Source organism: Spermophilus citellus (genome assembly GCF_964194105.1).
Source record: "Spermophilus citellus genome assembly, chromosome: 8".
Classification (NCBI taxonomy): Eukaryota; Metazoa; Chordata; class Mammalia; order Rodentia; family Sciuridae; genus Spermophilus; species Spermophilus citellus.
The window spans coordinates 137,839,000-137,860,998 of NC_138189.1; the positions used below are offsets into that span (position 1 = coordinate 137,839,000).

Here is a 21,999-nt window from a genome sequence, read left to right on the forward strand (position 1 = left end):
CACTCTGTGTCTAGCTGCATAGTAGCATGAGGTTTATTTTCTCATATTTGGCACCCAGGAAGAAATATCTCTAATCATAATGCATTCCTCCTTACACAAAACCAGGCACGTATTTGTGCTTTGATGTGGAATAAAAATATGCATTAGAAGAATGCCTGTGTCTTTTATCCTACTTCTATGAGTCCATCATTTAGCTCAATAATAGAAACCATTTTTCCTCTCTAATTTTATCTTTCCTGATCCTATTCTCATTCTTTTATTTCCTCTATCTTCTATGAAGCATAGTACAGGAAAAAATGAAATTTGCAGAGATAAATGATAGCTTGAAGACATCTGTTTTATCACCTCATATCCTTAGGTTTTTGTGCATTTATAAAAAATGGAGTACAAAAAAAAACACTTGATGATCATTGTCTGTGAATAACCTGTGTACCTGTATTGGGCAGTTAGGGCATGACAGGTTCTACAGAAAGTCAAACTAAGCTAATATTACTTCTTAATCCTTAATACATGCCAAATTTTGTGTAAGGGGGTATGCATTATTTTTTTAAATGGAGTGAATTTCAATTCCACTTACTGTTGCAAACAAACACATGCATCAAATCTATCCTCCTGTTAACATTCTAGTCTTGTGTCAAATGACCTTTAGAAAGCATGTCAATATTTATTTGATATAAAATCATTTTATTTTAAGAATGTTTATCCCAAATGGGTTAACCATGCACAGAAAATGACCTGAAGGCATGCATTTATAGGAATATACCAGATAACCTTACCAACATTTCACACTCTAAAATACCTCTGGGTTTTTCTTATATGGGAAAGGTCCTTTAAAATAGTAGCCTGATTGTGGTTATGGTGAGACTAGAATGCTCATAATATCCCTGACCCTAAAAATTCTGACTGAGGACCATCTCACCAAGTGCAAAAAGTACCAAAGAGTATAATTATTATCTTTACATTTGTATTAAAATTTACCACTTGTTGAGAATTTTGTCTTTGTTATCTTATTTAGATAAGATGTACGTCAAGATGGGCACTGTAAGTCCCAAGAGCTGCTTCCAGCCCTGCTACTGACAGTTCCCATAGTTTTTCTTCTCTCTACACCCTCAGGGACAAAATTCATCAATTATTTAAATAGTTCGTACATATAAAACAGGGAGAAAGAAATGGAATGCAGAATTTTTGTATGTATTGTCTGCAAGTATATAGCCATATACATATAGACATAGGTAAGGTATTTTGTCTTTTTTATCTAAAAATAACCAGTCAAGGAAAGCATTGTAAGCAAGATGAGTGAACACATTGTAACTTTTTGCAAAGATCTTTCTGAATATAGTATGGAGAATGACTCCCCCCTCTCAATCCTCAGTCCAATAGGTGATGACAATTTAGGTTGTCCATGGTAACTATTGAGCATCTCCTCTCTTTCCTATTCTAATGGTTCTGGCAGAAGCTCAGGTTTCTGACTATTCTCATGTGGAATATTCTAGCTGTCATCCCCACTTCTAATAGCATCTCCCTCCATCCACCCTCCAGCTACAGCAAGACTGATTCTTCAAAACTGAATCCTGCTCATATTGATTCTCTATTTCAAATGGACCTCATAATTTATAGAATGAGGTTCAGAGTACATAGCAAACCAGGATGCTCTGTGGCCTGGAGCCTAGGTCTTTGCCCACAGTGCACTGCCTCCAGTTCTTGAGTGGCTGTGTGTTCCTCTGTGCTATCTTAGCTTGGATTTCTCTCCTTCCTCCTCTCCCCTGCTCTTCTGCTGAGTCCCATTAATCCTTTCACATTTCTTAACAGAAATGTCCCTCAGTTTGAGGAGGTCTAGAGAAGAAATACAGTAGGCCCTCCATATCTGGGGGTTTCATATGCACAGATTGAACCAAACTTGAGCTGAAAATATTGGGGAAAGTATTTGTACTGAATGTGTGCAAACCTTGCTTCTTGTCATTATTCCCTAAACAATACAGTGTAAGAACTATTTGCTTACCATTTATATTGTTTCAAGGTATTCTAAGTAATCTGAAGATAATTTAAGTGTACAGGAGGATGCACATAGGGTATATTCAAATGCCATGCCATTTTATATCAAGGACTTGAATATCCATGGAGTTTGGTCTCCTCAGAGGTCCTGGAAGTAATCCCCTGTGGATACCAAGAGACAACAATTGTATATGGGAAAGCCCTCCTATTATTTCCATAATTAAAAGCCAAGAAGTCATAAGCTAATTCATTGTTCTTATATCCAAAGCCACACACTTTCTGATTCAGTGGACTTTTTCCTCTAGCCACCTCAGAATCCAAATAGCATCTCCAGCAAGAGCAATGGCAAAGCAAAGCATCTCCATTTGAAGATGGTCCCAAGTTCATTAGCAAAAAACAGGAAAAGAACCTAAATGTTGGAGGAGGGTCTGTTTAGGAAGGTCTGGGAACAACCTTCCCAGGGATGGTGCATTTTAAATCTCAAGTAAATTAAGGTGAAGTGCTTCTTGTCTAAAAAAAAAAAAAAAAAAATCCCAAAGAAGTAGGAGACTGAGACTAGATCCATTTGTTCCCAGGCAATCACACAGAAGGAGCATAGTCTACCTTTCATTATAATCACTTGTTGTTGTTGTTTTTTTTCCTATTAAAAAAAAACACTTCTGAAGATAGATCTAACTGAGTGGTCATGTAGACAAAATGCATCTAATTAAACAAATCTGGAAATAAATCTGCCAACATTTCCCTCCCTCACCCCCCCCCCAAAAAAAAAAAAAAACAATAAGTTCTATTTTTAAGCAGGTGTCAAAAATGCATTCTTTTATTTTAAGAATTTGTTGCCACAGTATTCTCTATAGCCAGTATTCCATTTTATGGTTTGCAGTTATAGAGAAAAATATTGTTTTGTAATTTTGTAGAGACCTGTTCTCTAAAGACTTTTGAAGTTATTTTTTATCACTTATAATACTTAATAACTTTCAGAGATTTTTCCCAAGAAGAATATCAATGAAAATAATTTTCTTTTATAACTTGCACATTGGTTCTCAAAGTAATTTCATACACACTTCCAAAAGACTTTTAAGTATTTGCAGAATATTTTAAGTAAGAATGTAACTTCCTCTTCCTCAAAAAAAAAAAAAAAACTAACTAATTTGGAAAATATTTCATGTTAAGTTGGTGTGACATTTTCACACAAAAGTTTTATAGGAATCTCATACCTAGTAAAACATGAAACAGTATCTTTTAAAATATTTTAAAAATAAGAGGATTCTGACTTAACTCTTGTTTTCAGGACAAGAATGATGCCAATGTGTCAGCGGATTCTGGCTGTTGTTTTTAGATCAGCTCAGGAGATTTTCCTTTCTCTTTGAAACTAACAGTCCTGCTCTCCTGTCTTCACTCGACCTGGAATTTGATCTCCTAACACCAATAACATGTCACGTGAGCCAAACAGGGAACATGTAAATTCTCCCTATTTTCTATTCTCTGGGCATCTTACCTATTTGGCTTCTATAACACAATACCTACTTAGACTGAGGAATTTACAAACAGGAGAAATTTATTTCACGCAGTTTTGAAGGTTGGGACGTCCAAGGTCAAGGCACAAGTGGTTTCGTTGTTTGGTGAGGGCCTGCTCCTCAGAGATGGCGCCTTTGCTGTGTCCTCACATGTCTCAAGGGCCAAGCAAGCGCCCTAAAGCCCTTTCCTAAGGGTACTAATCCCATTCAGGAGGATGAAGCCCCCAAGTCCCCACCTCTTAATACCATCACACCGGGGTCTTAAGTTCCAACATGTGACTTTCGACAGACCCCAGCATTCAGCCTGTAGCACGGGGTTTCTAAGACCAAGCTTATTATTGACAGCCATCTTCCAAACTGTAAGGAAAGAATCTTTCTGCAAAAGGAAGCCAAGCAGACAATGAGAAACAGAGAGGATGAGAGAGAGAAAAAAGAAAATAAAAGAAATTGTTGCTGAGATGGAGTCTCTGATCTTGGAAGTCCCTAAAGCTTTGTTTTCAAGAAGGGATGGCAGCAACCCTAGTCCTAATCTCTCACTTTTGTGACAACTGGGTGGTAAAAGCTCCAAGAAAAAAAATAAATGAAAGAAAAATATGAAAAAGATGACCTGTCCAAATCTCCTTGTAAACACTTGAATGACTGAGCTTCTGGCAAAAACACCAGTGACACTTCCAAGGAGGAGGGTCTTCACCTCTGTGCCACCTTGAGAAGGATGCCCCTGGTCTGTATGGGACCATAATAAACAAATGCTAACCTATGAATTTATGGGATATGGCTCCCCCAGAAAATCTCATATACTATATAACTCTTCAAGTACCAGAGATGCTTCATTTTCAAATATTCTTTTGGGTGAGAACTGTGACCTCCTGCATGTTTTATAGAACTCAGGTGTCACTCTGGCCAGAGCACATCCAGATGTGTGTGGTAAGAAGGACATGCACACCTGCACTCCCCTGCTTCACATTACTTGGGTCTTTCAAATTATTTGGAAAGCTTCACAGAGTAAGTGCCTAATTTGTGTCAGTTTGATGATCTGATCTTTTATGTTATTTCAATTTCACATACCTTTTTCTTTCATCCTCTGGGTTCTGTGGACCAGCAAATGACCCTCCCGGTTCTGTTTCTTTTGAAACAGATGAATTCTATTCAGTTCAATAAATCTGATTTGGAGAGAATTCCCAATACTCATAGTACTAGATCTTTTAGGTGCCTACTTTTTCAAACTTCTTATAGAGACAGTGGTCGGCCAGAATAGGAAACGGAGATGCCCCTATAAAACAAAGCGTCAAGATTGATTCTGACACGATTCATAGATTCTTCTTGATGATGCCTCTGTATCTTGTGTGTATAACCTTATAATTTTTGTGTTCATGGACTTTGTAAAAGAGCTTGTGATGAATAAAATGTTTTGTGTCTTTGAAAATTCTGTGATGGTATTGGAAGATGGAGTCCATGGGAGGCAGTTGGGTCCTGAAGGTGGGACCCTGGTGAATGACATTAGTACCCTTATGAAAGAGACCCTGGAGATCTCTCTCAGCACTTCCATGGTGTCAGAACACAGCAAGATGGCGGTCTGCAACCTAGAAGAGGACCCTCATAAAATTCAACCAGGCTGGGACTCTGACCTTAGACTTCCTGCTCCTAGAATTGTGAGAAATAAATTTCTGTTGTTCGCAAGCCCCAAGTACACAGTATCCTTTTGTTACAGAGCTGAGTCCTTCTGGGAAACTGAGGCGTGTGAAGACCCACCCTTCACACCCTGACTCTTGTGATCAAGTCAGAAATATTTCAGACATGTTGCTCAGAGTAACAGGAACGAGCATATTGAAAAGACAGGAAAGGGAAAAGGGACACTCTGAAGTGAGAATGTGGGTCCTCTCTAGTTTTATTAGGGATCTGGAGAAGTTTCCACAGAATCCCACCCAGGTCCACCTCTTGACTTTTGACTAACAGCAAGATGACATCAGACTTTCAAGTACCCACTGCCATGACAATTCTGTGTCACCTTGGCTCATGCTGAGCAGTTCAAATTGGATTCTAAAGCATACATTCTTATAGATTTTGTTGTTAGGAGGAGTTATCTGTGTCTCCCTGAGTTTCAGGATCTCGTCACAATAGTCTCCTGGGTTTCTACCATCCACATTATCTCAGTGCTGCATTTCTGCCACAGATAACGGGTAGTTTGTTGAGGAATGTGACATATTCTGTCCACTTACGCCAGGAAGGGTTGCAGGTAAATGGCTTCTTGGAAAAGGAAGCAGGTGGGGGTTGGCACAGAGATCCCATTTTATAGAATTATTCTCGTAACCTCATGTTCCTATCATACTCATCTGTCTGTCCCCTAACACTTTGATGGTGGCAAAAATTGATTTAGACAAAGCTTTATCAGAAATGTAGTGTTCTTCAAATGCATTTTCTCTGTTCATCCTTTTTATATATCAAACAGCTGACCTACACTTTTGTACTTGGCAGTTTGAATATTAAGTGGGTATACATTTGCTTACCCACTATCAATACTGAGGGCTTACTGAAAATTGAATCTATTTATATTTCCTTAATTTATAATTCTGGGCAAGAGAATGGAAAGCAGAAAGTCTACTTTTTCAATTTTAAACATATAGACTTTAAAATTCATTCGCTGTGGTATGCACTTCTGTGATTTTGACAAAAGCATAGGCATATTTGCCACCACAATCATGACATAAAACAGTGGCATCACCTTGAAAACTTCTCTCAGGCTGTCCCTTTTTAATCAACCCCCTGCCATCCCCAGAACCTGAAACCATTGACCTATTCTCTGTCCCTACCATTTGCTTTTCCTAGAATGTCATATAAATGAGATCACACATTATGTAGTTTGAGGTTTGACTTCCTTCACTTAGCAAAATGGATTTGAGATTCATTCACATTCTTGAGCACAGCAGTAGTGCTGCTATTTTAGGGAAGTACTCCACTACCTGGATGCTTCACAGTCGCTTACTCATTCATTGGTTGAAGGACATTTGGGAAGTCTCCAGTTTGGGGGGGATTGTGAATCAACGCCATAACCATTCATGTAAAGGCTTTTATGTACATATTAGTTTTCTTTCTCTTGAATCAAAAGTAGAGCACTAGGTCATATGGTAAGTGCACGTTTATAAGAAACTGTCAAGTTTTTCCCAAATGGTTGTATGATTTTGCAATTCTACCACCAAAGTATGAAAGTTGCAACTGTTCTGTGTTCTTCTTAGCACTTAGTCTTGTATTTTTTTTTGACAGATGCTGACCTTTCTAATGGGTGTATAACAGTGTATTGTGCTTTAATTTACCTTTCTCCAAAAGATTGATGATGTTGATCATCTTTTCTTGAGTTTATTCTGTCACCCATATGTGCTCTTTGGTGAAGTGTCTATTCGAATCTTTTGTTCATTTTCTCATTTTATTGGGATCTTTCTTTCCTTATTGTTGATTTTTGAGAGAAGTTCTTTGTGTCTTCTGGATAAAAGAATCTGAGTAAGACACTGCTATTTGCAAGTATTTTCTCCCAGTTTGTAACTTGTCTTTTGGTTCTCTTACTGCTATAATTTGGAACTGGAATGTCCTCTAAAGGCCCATGTGTTAAAGGTTTGGTCCCAGCTTGATGCTGTTGGTAGGTGATAGAACCTTCAAGAGGTGGGTTTTAGTGGGAGGATTATGGTCATTGGATGGTAACCTCAAAAGGGCTTATGGTGATGCTTCTTTTTCTTTTTGCTTCCTGGGTGCTAGGAGCTAAGTGGCTTTATTTCACCATCCTGTTCTCCACCATATCACTGCCTCCCCCAAGTCCAAAAGCACAGCACCAGTTGACCAGGGATTGGAACTTTCAAAACTGTGTGCCAAAATAAACCTTTCCTCTTTTTAAGTTGATTATCTCTGACGGTCTTTTATAGTAACAGAAATCTGACTACTATACATAGCAATTTCTTTTGTAGATCAAAATTTTTTCAAGTTTGATAAAGTCTATTTTTTTATGGATTATACTTGTGGTGTTGTGAATGCCTACTTTTTGTTAAGCTACTTCCTTGCTCCAGTTCAGCCTTAGCTGATAACATTTATTTTGGAGTCAGAGAGGAGTGTCCTTGATATGCCCTTACCCCACACGGGGCAAGAAAACATCTATTGATGTTTTGTACCTTTTTAAAATCTCTGAACCCATCACCCTCTGAAGATAACATTAACTGTACTTACCAACTTTTGCTTTCTGCAAATGTTTTTCTCCAAAACACTCAAATCTTTGAAGGCAGGTGCAGGGATTCATTTTAACCAGACTGCAGCCATCTTGAATCATAATTGCCATGATTATAACCTTGGTCCCTTTTCCTTGCATGGTTTCTCAGCATATATGAATTAACAAAACCATCAGAGTGGTGTGTGAGCTTTACAACCAGATCCTGATGCATCAGCACCAGGAATGTGCCCAACATCTTTTGATAGCAGCTTGAGATCAACCAGGTACATTTTAGCTTGGACGAATATCACCTTTGTTCTGACCACTGTATAAGTCCCCTCCTTGAGACCCAAATCATGGGATCAACTGGTCTTCCTGTCATCCTTAGCTAGGCTTCTGTCAGTAAGTCTGCAATAGTTCCACTCTGTGCAATCCAGGATCTGTCTGCCTCTCTCTAAAGTCTGTAGTACCCACAGTGGCTGATTCTTTGATTCCAGATTTCCCCAGAATAGCAGGGATGATATGTTCAATTTCTGTGTCTACCTAATGTCCAATACATAATAAATGTATAATAAAATTTCATGAAATGAGTAAATCGTACCTCTTGGGAACACTTCTGACAAACCAAGAGCACTTCTGTATGAACATACTGTGGGTAGACATAACTAAAAGACCTGTGAGTTAATCTCTCATGATCTATGGAAAGGGACAAATGAAGAAGAGTAGTTTAATAACCTATGAGAGTGTAGTGAAAACAAACAAATCAAATTGCCTTGCTAATTAAGTCAATAAATATTTAATTAAGTACTTTCTATGTGTTGGGCACTCTGCTTGATTACATCATTTCTAAATATTTGGTCATTTGTCTTTATAAAATGCAGATTAAAAATATTTAATAAGAGTAAATTTAGAGGCAAAATTTAAAACTTCTTAATTGTGGTATTCTAAAAACAGTTTATCCAATGATATAATAAATTACACATATGAAATTTTAAGAAATTTAAAATCAATGCAGCGGGTATCTTTGGCCTTTTATCCTCTTAGAATATGTATTGAAATATTAAGATGTTGAATTGCTAAAAGTAAAAAGGAGAAAATAGAAACACTTGAAAATAAGAAACTGTGTTTCTAGCATATCTAAAGCTAAATTTATTATAGCATATTTCAAAACAATAACTATATATATATATATATATATATATATATATATATATTTAATTAAATTTTTTTGCAAAAAACAAATGAAGGTATTCAAATTTTGGATTGCAAATATAAAGGTACTATTATTTGTAGATGAGTAGCTTTTTATGAGAAAATTTTAGTGTAGCATTATCAGCAAACAAAGAGTTACAACTCAGAAAAAAAGAAATGTTACAAAAGGTTAAAAGAAAAATTGTTAAAATACTTTGTGTTTGAGACAAAATTTAATTCAGCCCTGACATGAAAAGATCAGTTCATGTTAATGTTTTGATAACTGGATATTAACAAATCCAAGATAATCCTGGTACATACCAGAGAGATAATAGATAATCATCATCATCTAACTCTTTAGATTTCTTTCTTTTTCCTTTTAATAGTCCTGGGGAATTGAACCCAAGGCCTCATGCATGCTAAGCAGGCCATGCACCACTGAGCTATATCCACAGCCCTTTTTCTTTTTTATCTTTGTTTTTGTTTTTCATCAGATTTTGAATTTGCTGGGCACTTTTCTGGCATTTGTCCAGATTCTGAAAAAATGACAATCAAAGGAAATCATCCCTTAGGCTGAGACAGAGGAAAAGGTGGGACACCTCTTATGAAAAGGATCCATGTTTGAAACTAAAGGAAATGTCAGAATGCATCTCAGTTAGCAGCCAAAGACAACTGCAACTGCAATTCACCAAGGGTTCCTCAATCCAAATATGTAAACAATGGGATGGGGTAATAAGTACAGGAACTGATTACTACTGATGCTGGAGCAATCAGATCCAACAGTATCTGCATCACTCGCCTCAAGAATCAAAGTCCTCAAAGGAGGAGTCTAACTGGTCTAGTTCAGGTCTTTTTGTCCTTCCGCCTTAGCTATAGGACGACAGGGAAACTTGACCACCATTTCCACCAAATCTCAAGTGGAGGACATGCAAGTCCCCTACAGGGAATGAGGGTCTGTCAGCAGCCATGAAAGGTCACACTGCTGCTGGAACCATCATACTTAAAAGTCATCTATTTTGAGGCCCATCCCACAGAACAAGAGGGAAATTTTACTTGTTATTTCTTGGGGTTCCTTCGAACACAGGTTTGTTGCTACATTTCCAAAGCTTTATGTATTGTCAAAGGATATAGAAGGGGCACTTTGGATTAGGCTGTACTGTTCATCCAGATCACTTGGAGAAGCCCATAATCTTTGTCTAAGTGTCCCCTTTCTGCTGGCTCTTGATCACATCCCACCTGAGCTTTGCATGTGGATGTTAGTGTGGTGACTGTGACTCCAGATTCCAAGTCCACTGTGCAATCAGGCCTCTCTGGAGCCTTGTCCCATATTTGCATCTGTGTCAGGGAACAAGGCTCAGGTCTCTTCTACTGGAAGAACCCTCAGATGGCAAACCTTGCCAAACTCAGTAGAATCCTTTTAAAAGTGCATAAAAATCTCGTTTCTCTTGTGTTTCTTTTAAACTATTCTACCCTGTTCTAGTTTAGATATGAAGTGACCCCCAAAAACTCTGTGAGTCAATGCAAGAAATTTAGAGGTGAAATGATGGGCTTGTGAGAGCCTTAACCTAATCAGTGCATAGATCCACCTGAACAGATTAACTAGATGGTCACTGTAGGCAGGTAGATGTGGCTGCAGGAGGTGAGTCAATGAGGATGTTTCCTTGGGGTCTATATTTTGTCCCTGGGGAGCATAGTTTCCCCCGCCCTCCAGTGCCATGTCCTGAGCTGCTTTCCTCCCGCACACCTTTTTGCCAGGATGTTGTGCCTCACATCAGGTCCCAAGGAGATTTGGTGAAACTGGCAGCCATCTATGGACTGAGGCCTCTGAAACAGTGAGCACCAAATAAACTTTTCCTCCTCTAAAATTATTCTTTCGAGATTTTTGGGTACAGCAGTTAAAAAGCTGACTAAAGCATACCCCAATAAGATTCACTTGATCTTTCTCCCATTTTTATACCTCCTCTAATTGTTCCGTGGACTTTGTTTTTTTAGCAAAGAAAGTCAAGACATTTTTGAGGATACTCCAGCTTTCCATCCTAACCAAATCCTGCAAACCCCTCCCCCATTCCTACCACCACTCCTACCAGTCACTGAAGCCTGAGGTCTGAGATGAAGGGTCGATTTGAATGGGATAGGAGAGGAAGAAAAAGAGAGAGGGAGATTGGCAGGAACATTGAAATAGAAAGGGGATAAGGAGAAAGCCACACAAATTAATATCTGAAAAGATTATCTAGTCATGCAGAGATCAAGGATGAGCATTACTAGCAGATGGAAAATGACCTGGAATTATTCCAAGAACAGAATTTGGAGGCCTTACAGGGACCCTTTACATAATGCCAGCTCAGGCTTACAAGAGCAGGCTGAGTTCATTTAAAGGGGCCTACTCTACATCATGATACTCAGGGAAGAGAGAATTGAGTGTTCTTCCAAACAAGTATGAGCAACATCTTCTCTTTATCCTAAAAATAAGCTGGCAATTATAATATGTAACAGACAGTGTGATAGATAGTCTATTTTTTGTCAAATAGACCTAAAAAAAAGGTCTATGCTTCTCCATTTGAAATTATACCATAATTTAACATTGTTATGGAAAACACCTGTCATTCATTAGGGAAGAATTCTATATGGCCTAGTAGAAAATATGAGAAAGACATTAGTTACTAAGGTTTAGTTATCTGTGAAAATACTGTAGACTTTATTAAAACGTAATACCTAGATAACTAAATAATATTTATATAAAGTTTTTAACTCTTTCTTATTGACTATAATATACCAGTAAAAATTAATTGGCTCCAGAGTTCTTTCAGCTATTTTTAACAACTTGGAATTTATACAAGGCTGTCTCCAGTTTCATTCATAGTAACTATGAAAATAGACCAGAACCAGAAAAAGCACTTGTGCGAGCTAGAGGTCCACCTTCCAGATTTTCCCAGCAATGATTTCAGTCAGCTTTTTGTAGGCATCTTCACACTGCAAGTGTGTAGTTTAGAGTGCACAATTTGAGGGTTTCAAATGGCATGTTCAAATGTGAGAGTGCAACTTTTGTAAAACCATGTTCTTATGAGAATCCAAAGGACAGCACTTCCTTGCTTTTTTATAACCTATACAGATGTAGCCCTTTTTCCGCGGTGGCCATTCTAATTTATCTAAGGACACATTTAGCATAAAATAATCCTCCTTTCCATGTAACTAGGAAGTTCAACAGGAGTGGGAAATTGATGGCCAACTTGCACTTACCTCCGAATAGGGAATTCACTAACTCTCCTCACTAAATAATCCCTCCAGGGGTCACTGCCCAGACATCTCTGCACCTGCTGGAGGATGCTCAACTCACAGGCTCATCTCTCATTCTTGCTCCCACATCCTGCTCCTCGGTGCAACATTTGGTGGATTCCACTGCAGGAGGCTGGGCTGGGCTAGTTGCATTGAACTTGTTGCACTATGACAGGGCTGGTGTGTTTGTCACAAGAGAGAATATCTGGGAAAAAGTGGACTTAATGTCTGAGCACTTTGAAGATATAAATGTTGTCTCTCTTGCTGTCTCTCTTGCTATCTCCCCGCTAGAATCCAGAATAGAACCTGGTCCATTGTAAGTACCCCACAAATCATCACCAAAGGCATGAATGAAGGAACACAGTTTGAATCCTCAGCTAAAAAGCCAGGAGATATTTTACATTTCTGGAGAATCTGAAGCAATGAGACTGAGATCACATAGAGTAGGGCTCAGCCATGAGACACTACAGGTGGAGTGACATAAACACCATCACAAGGGAAGCAAAGACATCAGCTATAACCAAAACCAAACAGATGTGTCAATCATTCACTTAATTGCTCAACAAACATTTTGAAGGTGTTACTATATGCCAGGTGCTATTTTAGTTGCTAAACTAGAGTATCAAAAAAATTGGCTAAACCCCTCCTCTAGCAGCTTACCTTGCATAACCTGTAAGGCACGTAATGAATAAGATACATGCATAAATTGTATAGTACAACAGATAAGGAGAAGTCTTTTTTTTATTGTTGGTTGTTCAAAACATTACATAGTTCTTGATATATCATATTTCACACTTTGATTCAAGTGGGTTATGAACTCCCATTTTTACCCCATATACAGATTGCAGAATCACATCAGTTACACTTCCATTGATTTACATATTGACATACTCATGTCTGTTGTATTCTGCTGCCTTTCCTATCCTCTACTATCCCCCTCCCCTCTCCTCCCCTCTTCTCTCTCTACCCCCTCTACTGTAATTCATTCCTCCCCCTTGTATTATTTTTCCCTTTCCCCTCACTTCCTCTTGTATGTAATTTTGTATAACCCTGAGGGTCTCCTTCCATTTCCATGCAATTTCCCTTCTCTCTCCCTTTCCCTCCCACCTCTCATCCTTGTTTAATGTTGGTCTTCTTCTCGTGCTCTTCTTCCCTAGTCTGTTCTTAGTTACTCTCCTTATATCAAAGAAGACATTTGGCATTTGTTTTTTAGGGCTTGGCTAGCTTCACTTAGCATAATCTGCTCTAATGCCATCCATTTCCCTCCAAATTCTATGATTTTGTCATTTTTTAATGCAGAGTAATATTCCATTGTGTATAAATGCCACATTTTTTTTATCCATTCGTCTATTGAAGGGCATCTAGGTTGCTTCCACAGTCTTGCTATTGTGAATTGTGCTGCTATGAACATCGATGTAGCAGTGTCCCTGTGGCATGCTCTTTTTAGGTCTTTAGGGAATAGACCGAGAAGGGAAATAGCTGGGTCAAATGGTGGTTCCATTCCCAGCTTTCCAAGAAATCTCCATACTGCTTTCCAAATTGGCTGCACCAATTTGCAGTCCCACCAACAATGTACAAGTGTACCCTTTTCCCTGCATCGTCTCCAGCACTTGTTGTTGTTTGACTTCATAATGGCTGCCAATCTTACTGGAGTGAGATGGTATCTTAGGGTGGTTTTGATTTGCATTTCTCTGACTGCTAGAGATGGTGAGCATTTTTCCATGTACTTGTTGATTGATTGTATGTCCTCCTCTGAGAAGTGTCTGTTCAGGTCCTTGGCCCATTTGTTGATTGGGTTATTTGTTATCTTATTGTCTAATTTTTTGAGTTCTTTATATACTCTGGATATTAGGGCTCTATCTGAAGTGTGAGGAGTAAAGATCTGTTCCCATGATATAGGCACCCTATTTACCTCTCTTATTGTTTCTTTTGCTGAGAAAAAACTTTTTAGTTTGAGTAAGTCCCATTTGTTGATTCTAGATGTTAACTCTTGTGCTTGCTATGGGTGTCCTATTGAGGAATTTGGAGCCCAACCCCACAGTATGTAGGTCATAGCCAACTTTTTCTTCTATCAGATGCCGTGTCTCTGATTTGATATCAAGCTCCTTGATCCATTTTGAGTTAACTTTTGTGCATGGTGAGAGAAAGGGATTCAGTTTCATTTTGTTGCATATGGATTTCCAGTTTTCCCAGCACCACTTGTTGAAGATAATATCCTTCCTCCATTGCATGCTTTTAGCCCCTTTATCAAATATAAGAAAGTTGTAGTTTTGTGGGTTGGTTTCTGTGTCCTCTATTCTGTACCATTGGTCCACCCGCCTGTTTTGGTACCAGTACCATGCTGTTTTTGTTACTATTGCTCTGTAGTATAGTTTGAAGTCTGGTATCACTATACCACCTGATTCACACTTCCTGCTTAGCATTGTTTTTGCTATTCTGGGTCTTTTATTTTTCCATATGAATTTCATGATTGCTTTCTCTATTTCTACAAGAAATGCTGTTGGGATTTTGATTGGCATTGCATTAAACCTATAGTGAACTTTTGGTAATATTGCCATTTTGATGATGTTAGTTCTGCCTATCCATGAACAGGGTATATTTTTCCATCTTCTAAGATCTTCTTCAATTTCTCTCTTTAGGGTTCTGTAGTTTTCATTGTATAAGTCTTTCACCTCTTTTGTTAGGTTGATTCCCAAGTATTTTATTATTTGGGGGGGATATTGTGAATGGAGTGGTTGTCCTCATTTCCATTTCAGAGGCTTTGTCGCTGATATACAGGAATGCCTTTGATTTATGCGTGTTGATTTTATATCCTGCCACATTGCTGAATTCATTTATTATCTCTAATAGTTTCTTTGTAGACCCTTTTGGGTCTGCTAGGTATAGAATCATGTCATCTGCAAATAGTGATAATTTAAGTTCTTCTTTTCCTATTTTTATGCCTTTAATTTCTTTCGTCTGTCTAATTGCTCTGGCCAGTGTTTCCAGAACTATGTTGAACAGAAGTGGTGAGAGAGGGCATCCCTGTCTTGTTCCAGATTTTAGAGGGAATGCCTTCAATTTTTCTCCATTCAGAATGATGCTAGCCTGAGGCTTAGCATAGATTGCTTTTACAATGTTGAGGTATGTTCCTGTTATCCCTAGTTTTTCAAGAGTTTTGAACATAAAGGGATGCTGTACTTTGTCAAATGCTTTTTCCGCATCTATCGAGATGATCATATGGTTCTTATTTTTAAGTCTATTGATGTGGTGAATAACATTTATTGATTTCCGTATATTGAACCAGCCTTGCATCCCAGGGATGAATCCTAGTTGATCATGGTGCACAATTTTTTTGATATGTTTTTGTATCCGATTCGCCAGAATTTTATTGAGGATTTTTGCATCTAGGTTCATTAGAGATATTGGTCTGTAGTTTTCTTTCTTTGAAGTGTCTTTGTCTGGTTTAGGAATCAGGGTGATGTTGGCCTCATAGAATGAATTTGGAAGTTCTCCCTCTTTTTCTATTTCCTGAAATAGCTTGAAAAGTATTGGTATTAGTTCCTCTTTAAAGGTTTTGTAAAACTCTGCTATATACCCATCCGGTCCTGGGCTTTTCTTAGATGGTAATCTTTTGATGGTTTCTTCTATTTCCTCAATTGATATTGGTCTGTTTAGGTTGTCTATATCCTCCTGACTCAATCTGGGCAGATTATATGACTTAAGAAATTTATTGATGCCTTCACTATCTTCAATTTTATTGGAGTATAAGGATTCAAAATAATTTCTGATTATCTTCTGTATTTCTGAAGTGTCTGTTGTGATATTGCCTTTTTCATCCCGTATGCTAGTAGTTTGAGTTCTCTCTCTTCTTCTCTTCGTTAGCATGGCTAAGGGTCTGTCGATTTTATTTATTTTTTCAAAGAACCAACTTTTAGTTTTGTCAATTTTTTCAATTGTTTCTTTTGTTTCGATTTCATTAATTTCAGCTCTGATTTTAGTTATTTCTTGCCTTCTACTTCTTTTGCTGTTGTTTTGCTCTTCTTTTTCTAGGATTTTGAGATGAAGTATGAGATCATTTATTTGTTGGTTTTTTCTTTTTTTAAGGAATGAACTCTAAGCAATGAATTTTCCTCTTAGAACTGCTTTCAATGTGTCCCATAGATTCCGATATGTTGTGTCTGTGTTTTCATTTAACTCTAAGAATTTTTTAATTTCCTCCTTGATGTCTTCTAAAATCCATTGATCATTCAGTAACCTATTGTTCATTCTCCAAGTGATGCATGATTTTTCCTTCCTTCTTTTATTGTTGATTTTCAGTTTCATTCCATTATGATCAGATAAGATGCATGGTATTATCTCTACTCCTTTATATTGTCTAAGAGTTGCCCTGTGACATAGTATATGATCTATTTTTGAGAAGGATCCATGTGCTGCTGAGAAAAAAGTGTAACTGCTTGATGTTGGGTGGTATAATCTATATATGTCAATTAAGTCTAGGTTGTTAATTGTGTTATTGAGTTCTATAGTTTCCTTATTCAACTTTTGTTTGGAAGATCTGTCCAGTGGTGAGAGAGGTGTGTTGAAGTCTCCCATGATTATTGTATGGTGGTCTATTAGACTCTTGAACTTGAGAAGAGTTTGCTTGATGAACATAGCTGCACCATTGTTTGGGGCATATATATTTATGATTGTTATGTCTTGTTGGTGTATGGTTCCCTTGAGCAGTATATAGTGTCCCTCTTTATCCCTTTTGATTAACTTTGGCTTGAAATCTATTTTATTTGATATGAGTATGGACACTCCTGCTTGTTTCCGCAGTCCATATGAGTGATATGATTTTTCCCAACCTTTCACCTTCAGTCTATGTATATCTTTGCCTATCAAATGCGTCTCCTGTAGGCAGCATATTGTTGGGTCTTGTTTTGTGATCCATTCAACTAGCCTGTGTCTCTTAATTGGTGAGTTTAAGCCATTAACATTTAGGGTTATTATTGAGATATGGTTTGTTCTTCCAGCCATATTTGTTTATTAATCTTACTAAACCTGATTTGTTTTCCTCTTTGATTATTTTCCCCCCTTTACTGTCCTACCTCCCTCTGTTGGTTTTCATTGTTATTTTCCATTTCCTCTTCCTGTAATGTTTTGCCAAGGATTTTTTGAAGAGATGGTTTTCTAGCTGCAAATTCTTTTAACTTTTGTTTATTGTGGAAGGTTTTAATTTCATCTTCCATCCTGAAGCTTAATTTCGCCGGATACACGATTCTTGGTTGGAACCCATTTTCTTTCAGTGTTTGAAATATGTTATTCCAGGATCTTCTAGCTTTCAGAGTCTGTGTTGAAAGATCAGCTGTTATCCTGATTGGTTTACCCCTAAATGTAATCTGCTTCCTTTCTCTTGTAGCTTTTAAAATTCTCTCCTTATTCTGTATGTTGGGCATCTTCATTATAATGTGTCTAGGTGTGGATCTCTTATGATTTTGCACATTCGGCATCCTGTAGGCTTCTAGGATTTGGGATTCTGTCTCATTCTTCAAGTCTGGGAAGTTTTCTCGTATTATTTCATTGAATAGATTGTTTATTCCTTTGGTTTGGACCTCTATGCCTTCCTGTATCCCAATGACTCTTAAGTTTGGTCTCTTTATGTTATCCCATATTTCTTGGATGTTCTGCTCATGGTTTCTTAACAGTCTTGCTGAGTTGTCTATGTTCTTTTCAAGTTGAAATACTTTGTCTTCATTGTCTGATGTTCTATCTTCTAAGTGTTCTACTCTGCTGGTAGTATTCTCAATTGAGTTTTTAAGTTGGTTTATTGCTTCCTGCATTTCTAGGATTTCTATTTGTTTGTTTTTTATTACATCTATCTCCCTGTGTAATTGATCTTTTGCTTCTTGGATTTGTTTATGTAATTCATTGTCAAAGTGATCTTTCATTGTCTGATTTTGCTGTCTCATGTCTTCCTTGAGACTCCAGATCATCTGAAGCATGTATATCCTGAATTCTTTATCTGACATTCCATCTGTTGCAGCTATTACCTCTTCTAGAGTTGAGTTGACCTGCATTGCTTGTGGTCCTTTCTTTCCTTGTCTTTTCATACTGCTTGCGTTTCTTTCTGCTTGGTGAAACTGTTGTGTTTTTTGAAATTTTCCCTCTATTTATTTATATTGCTCTTGTATAGTTGAAAAATCTCCCTTGCTGGGCGGGTAGTGGCTGTGATCCTCCTCCAATTGGGGTGATCCATCTACCACGTTGGCGGGCCCCTAGGTCTGCTCTGCCGGTCGGTCGCAGGTCTGCCCACCCTGCGGGTGCGGGTGGCAGCTCTGCTCTGCCCCCACTCCCATTGTGGTGACGTGACTACCATGCCCTCGGGTCGTTGGGCCTGATCCAGATGCGGGTGGCGGCTCTGCTTGGCCCCTACTCCAATTGGTGTGACGTGTCTACCACGCTTGCAGGCCTCTGGGCCTGTTCCGCCGGTGGGTCAAAGGTCCGCCTACCTTGCAGGTGCGGGGGGAGGGGGCGGCTCTGCCCCTCAGCAGGCCGCTGGGCCTGTTCTGCTGGTGGGTCGCAGGTCCGCCTACCCTGCAGGCGCGTGGGGCAGCTCTGCCACTCCGCAGGTTGCTGGGCCTGACCTGCTGGTGGGTCGCAGGTCCGCCTACCTTGCAGGTGCAGGGAGAGGGGGCAGCTCTGCCCCTCAGCACACCGCTGGGCCTGATCTGCCCGTGGTCACAGTTCCGCCTACCTTGCAGGCACAGGGGAGGGGGCGGCTCTGCCCCTCAGCAGGCCGCTGGACCTGTTCTGCTGGTGGGTCGCAGGTCTGCCTACCCTGCAGCCGCATGGGGCAGCTCTGCCACTCCACAGGTTGCTGGGCCTGACCTGCCGGTGGGTCGCAGGTCCGCCTATCTTGCAGGTGCCGGGGGAGGGGGCGGCTCTACCCCTCAGCAGGCCACTGGGCCTGATCTGCCCATGGTCACAGTTCCGCCTACCTTGCAGGTGCGGGGGGAGAGGGGATAAGGAGAAGTCTTAAGAAAAAAATTAAAAGTAAGAAAGGGTGCAAAAAAATGTGGGAGTAAGAGAAAGTGGAATGTTGGGAATATTACATAAAGTGACCAAAGCAGATCTTATAAAGAAGTTATATTCTGAGTAAAAATTTGAAGAATGTGAGAAGTGATCCTTGTAGCTACCTGGCAAAAGAAGCTTCAGAGAGAGAAAATGGCACACGTAAAGGCCCTAAGGTGAATGGTTGCCTGGTGTTTCAAAGGAACAACAAGGGGTCAAGCACAGCTATTCCAAAGGAAATGAAGAGTAAAAAAGAAGATTAGTGAGGTCAGAGAGCATTAGGTCAGAAAGGAAATGGGCAGTTATACTACAACAATGTGTAAAGTTGTAGCATGACTTTGGCTTTTGCTCTGTGTGTGATGGAAAGTGTCCAATAAACAAATGGGCCACACTCTGTACCTTCCCTTTTCTGCCCACCTTGGAATCAGCTCATGGCTGATTCTGTCTAAGCTCAGGCTGACTAACTCCATCTGGCCTGTGGTGCTCAGAGACACCATTCCCAATGCTGCTGTCTAAACCACTTCTGCCACTATCAACCCCAGACCTTCTCTCCCACCAGCTGTTTTCCTTCAAAACATTTGTCACAGAATAGCATTATATATTGATTCGCATAATTTCTGTCTGCCTCCCTAAGACGTGATCTCCAGGAAGCAGATCCTGTTCCATTCTATTCCAAGCTGAGTGCTCAGTGTAGACAAAGCAATCCCACTCAATCCCATGCTTTCCTCCCAGGCTTCTGTGAACCTGACTCTCTCTCCACATAGGCTGAGGCATCCCACTACCTGCTGGAACTGGGGAGAAGGTATTACGATTATTACATTAGGTATGGAGAGAAAATTAAATAAATTTCCATTTTCTTATATTCCAAAGAGGTTTTTTTTTTTTTTTTTTTTTTTTTTTTTTTTAAATAAGGCCATAAGATCAAAAAGTATCCGCTTAGTTCTCCAGGAAACAAGAACCTCAAGGAACCTAGAGGAGTCAGTTCACTGCTTCCCTAAGAAGGGAAGTAGTGATGATGTTGGGTAAATTTTCTTACCAGAAAAGATAGAAAGAGCCCAGTTAATTCTTCATCTGGTGTATAGAGGTCTGGAGATGGGGAGTAGAATCAGGGGAGGTAGGGGAGTCTACAAAGTTAGTGAGCACCCAGCTAAGGGAAAGGCAGAAGGAAAAACAAATAGGTTCTGATCAAGATGAGTAGAAAGAGATCAGGATGTACCAGGTGTAGATTTCAGGAGTCCACACCTGTGGAATGCCCAGACCATGAGTCCTCAATGGGCACAAAGATCTAGCTCCTTCCCTACTGGAAAGGGAAAAAGTATCCCTAAATAAAAGTAAACATATCCTAAGTTTAGTGAAGATTTATTACACACAATTGTAATTGGGCATAATATTTTTGAAGTGCCTTCCAGTTGTTGACGTACTTATCAGCCTGCCTGTCATTTTCTACCACTTTCCAGCCTCCAATATGGCTAAGGAATTGGGAGTCCATGGCCTCCCTTCTTGGCCCAGAACTACTCAGGGAATTATCCCTGGGAGAACAGAAAGGAGAAATGAAATGACCATTTGTTTTTATAGCACTAAGAGACTGTAGTAAGAGAAGAGGCTTAAGAAGGGTAGTCAGGGGAGGACTTGTGCTTGTCAAAATCTGTCTTCTTCAAGCTTTGCTCTAGGTTGGGGGTATGTGACAGGTAAGTCAGTGGGAGCACTGAGATTAGGGAGCGTTGCCCACTCTTCACATCCAGGATTCTGGGAGGAGATTGCCATGCATCCTTGTGGTGATTTAGAGTGGGTTTGGGGGTCAGACCTTGAGGAAAGCATATTGTGGTCAGAGAGGAAAAAAGTCTGGACTGTAGCTCTTTCAGATTAGACGAGATCCAGAAATACCTTTTGGAGACGGAGGGCAGGATGGGGAGCACGTGAAACTGAGTTAGAACTAGACACTCTGACACTGGACCCACTTGGGCAAAGGACTGAGGTGGAGCACCCAATCCAGATACAAGAAGAAGAGGCTCAGAAGATGGGCCAAGTGAGGCTGTGAGCCAGGGAGAACTTGAGGATCACATGAAACCAAGAGAGATACAGCCATGATGGACAACTGCTGGGGATCAGCAGCAGGCAGGGTGGTTAATGCCATCAGTCCCAATTTAGTAGTCACCATCCAGAGAGCAGCCCAGGCCAGCCACTTCACAGCTGAGAGCAGTGAGGGACCACGTCACTGTGCGGGGTAAAGGGGCACACTCTCATCTACCACCAGGAATACACAGGGAAGCTTAAGTCCTCAATGGAATAGGCCACGTTGGGAATCAGGGTGGAGACAGGCACAGGGTGTTGAAATGATCCTCACGGAGCTGGCTTCAAAATAACTGAATTCTTACATGGAATAAGACTGCTTGAGATTAGAAGGGGCCGAACCCATTTTAATTGCTAAGTTTAAATTTTTCCCTCTGTCACTTAAGCTAAAGAAGAGGGTTCATAAAAATCTAATCAGTTATATAAAAACAGCTGATTTTTTTCCTCCATATTCAAAATCAAGATGGATTAATAAGATAGGAGACATAGTAAGTGTCCAGTGAATATTTGTTAAATTTATGACTAAATAAAACCAAATATATCTGTTGTTTTCACTTTGGCATAACAAACCTAGTGGCCTAAAACAAGACCCTTATATTCTCACAGTTTCCATGGGTCAAACATCCAGGCATGGCTCACCCAAGTCCTCTACTCAGGGTCTCACAAGCTCACCATCAAAGGTGTCTCAAGAACTGTGCTCTCAGGTGGAGCCCAAAGACCTCTTCCAAACTCACTCAT

The 21,999-nt window shown here is 39.6% G+C and overlaps 1 long non-coding RNA gene across 1 annotated transcript in view; it reads right to left on the minus strand.

The window, feature by feature from the left end:
• LOC308654541 overlaps nucleotides 1–21,999 on the minus strand; it is a 61,979-nt gene that overhangs the window by 4,457 nt on the left and 35,523 nt on the right. Inside the window, exons 3-5 of the long non-coding RNA XR_014023288.1 lie at nucleotides 7,713–7,802; nucleotides 6,815–6,980; nucleotides 2,000–2,154 (exon numbers count right to left, since the gene is read on the minus strand). This is a non-coding gene — a long non-coding RNA (uncharacterized lncRNA). The remainder of the gene's footprint in view (nucleotides 1–1,999; nucleotides 2,155–6,814; nucleotides 6,981–7,712; nucleotides 7,803–21,999) is intronic.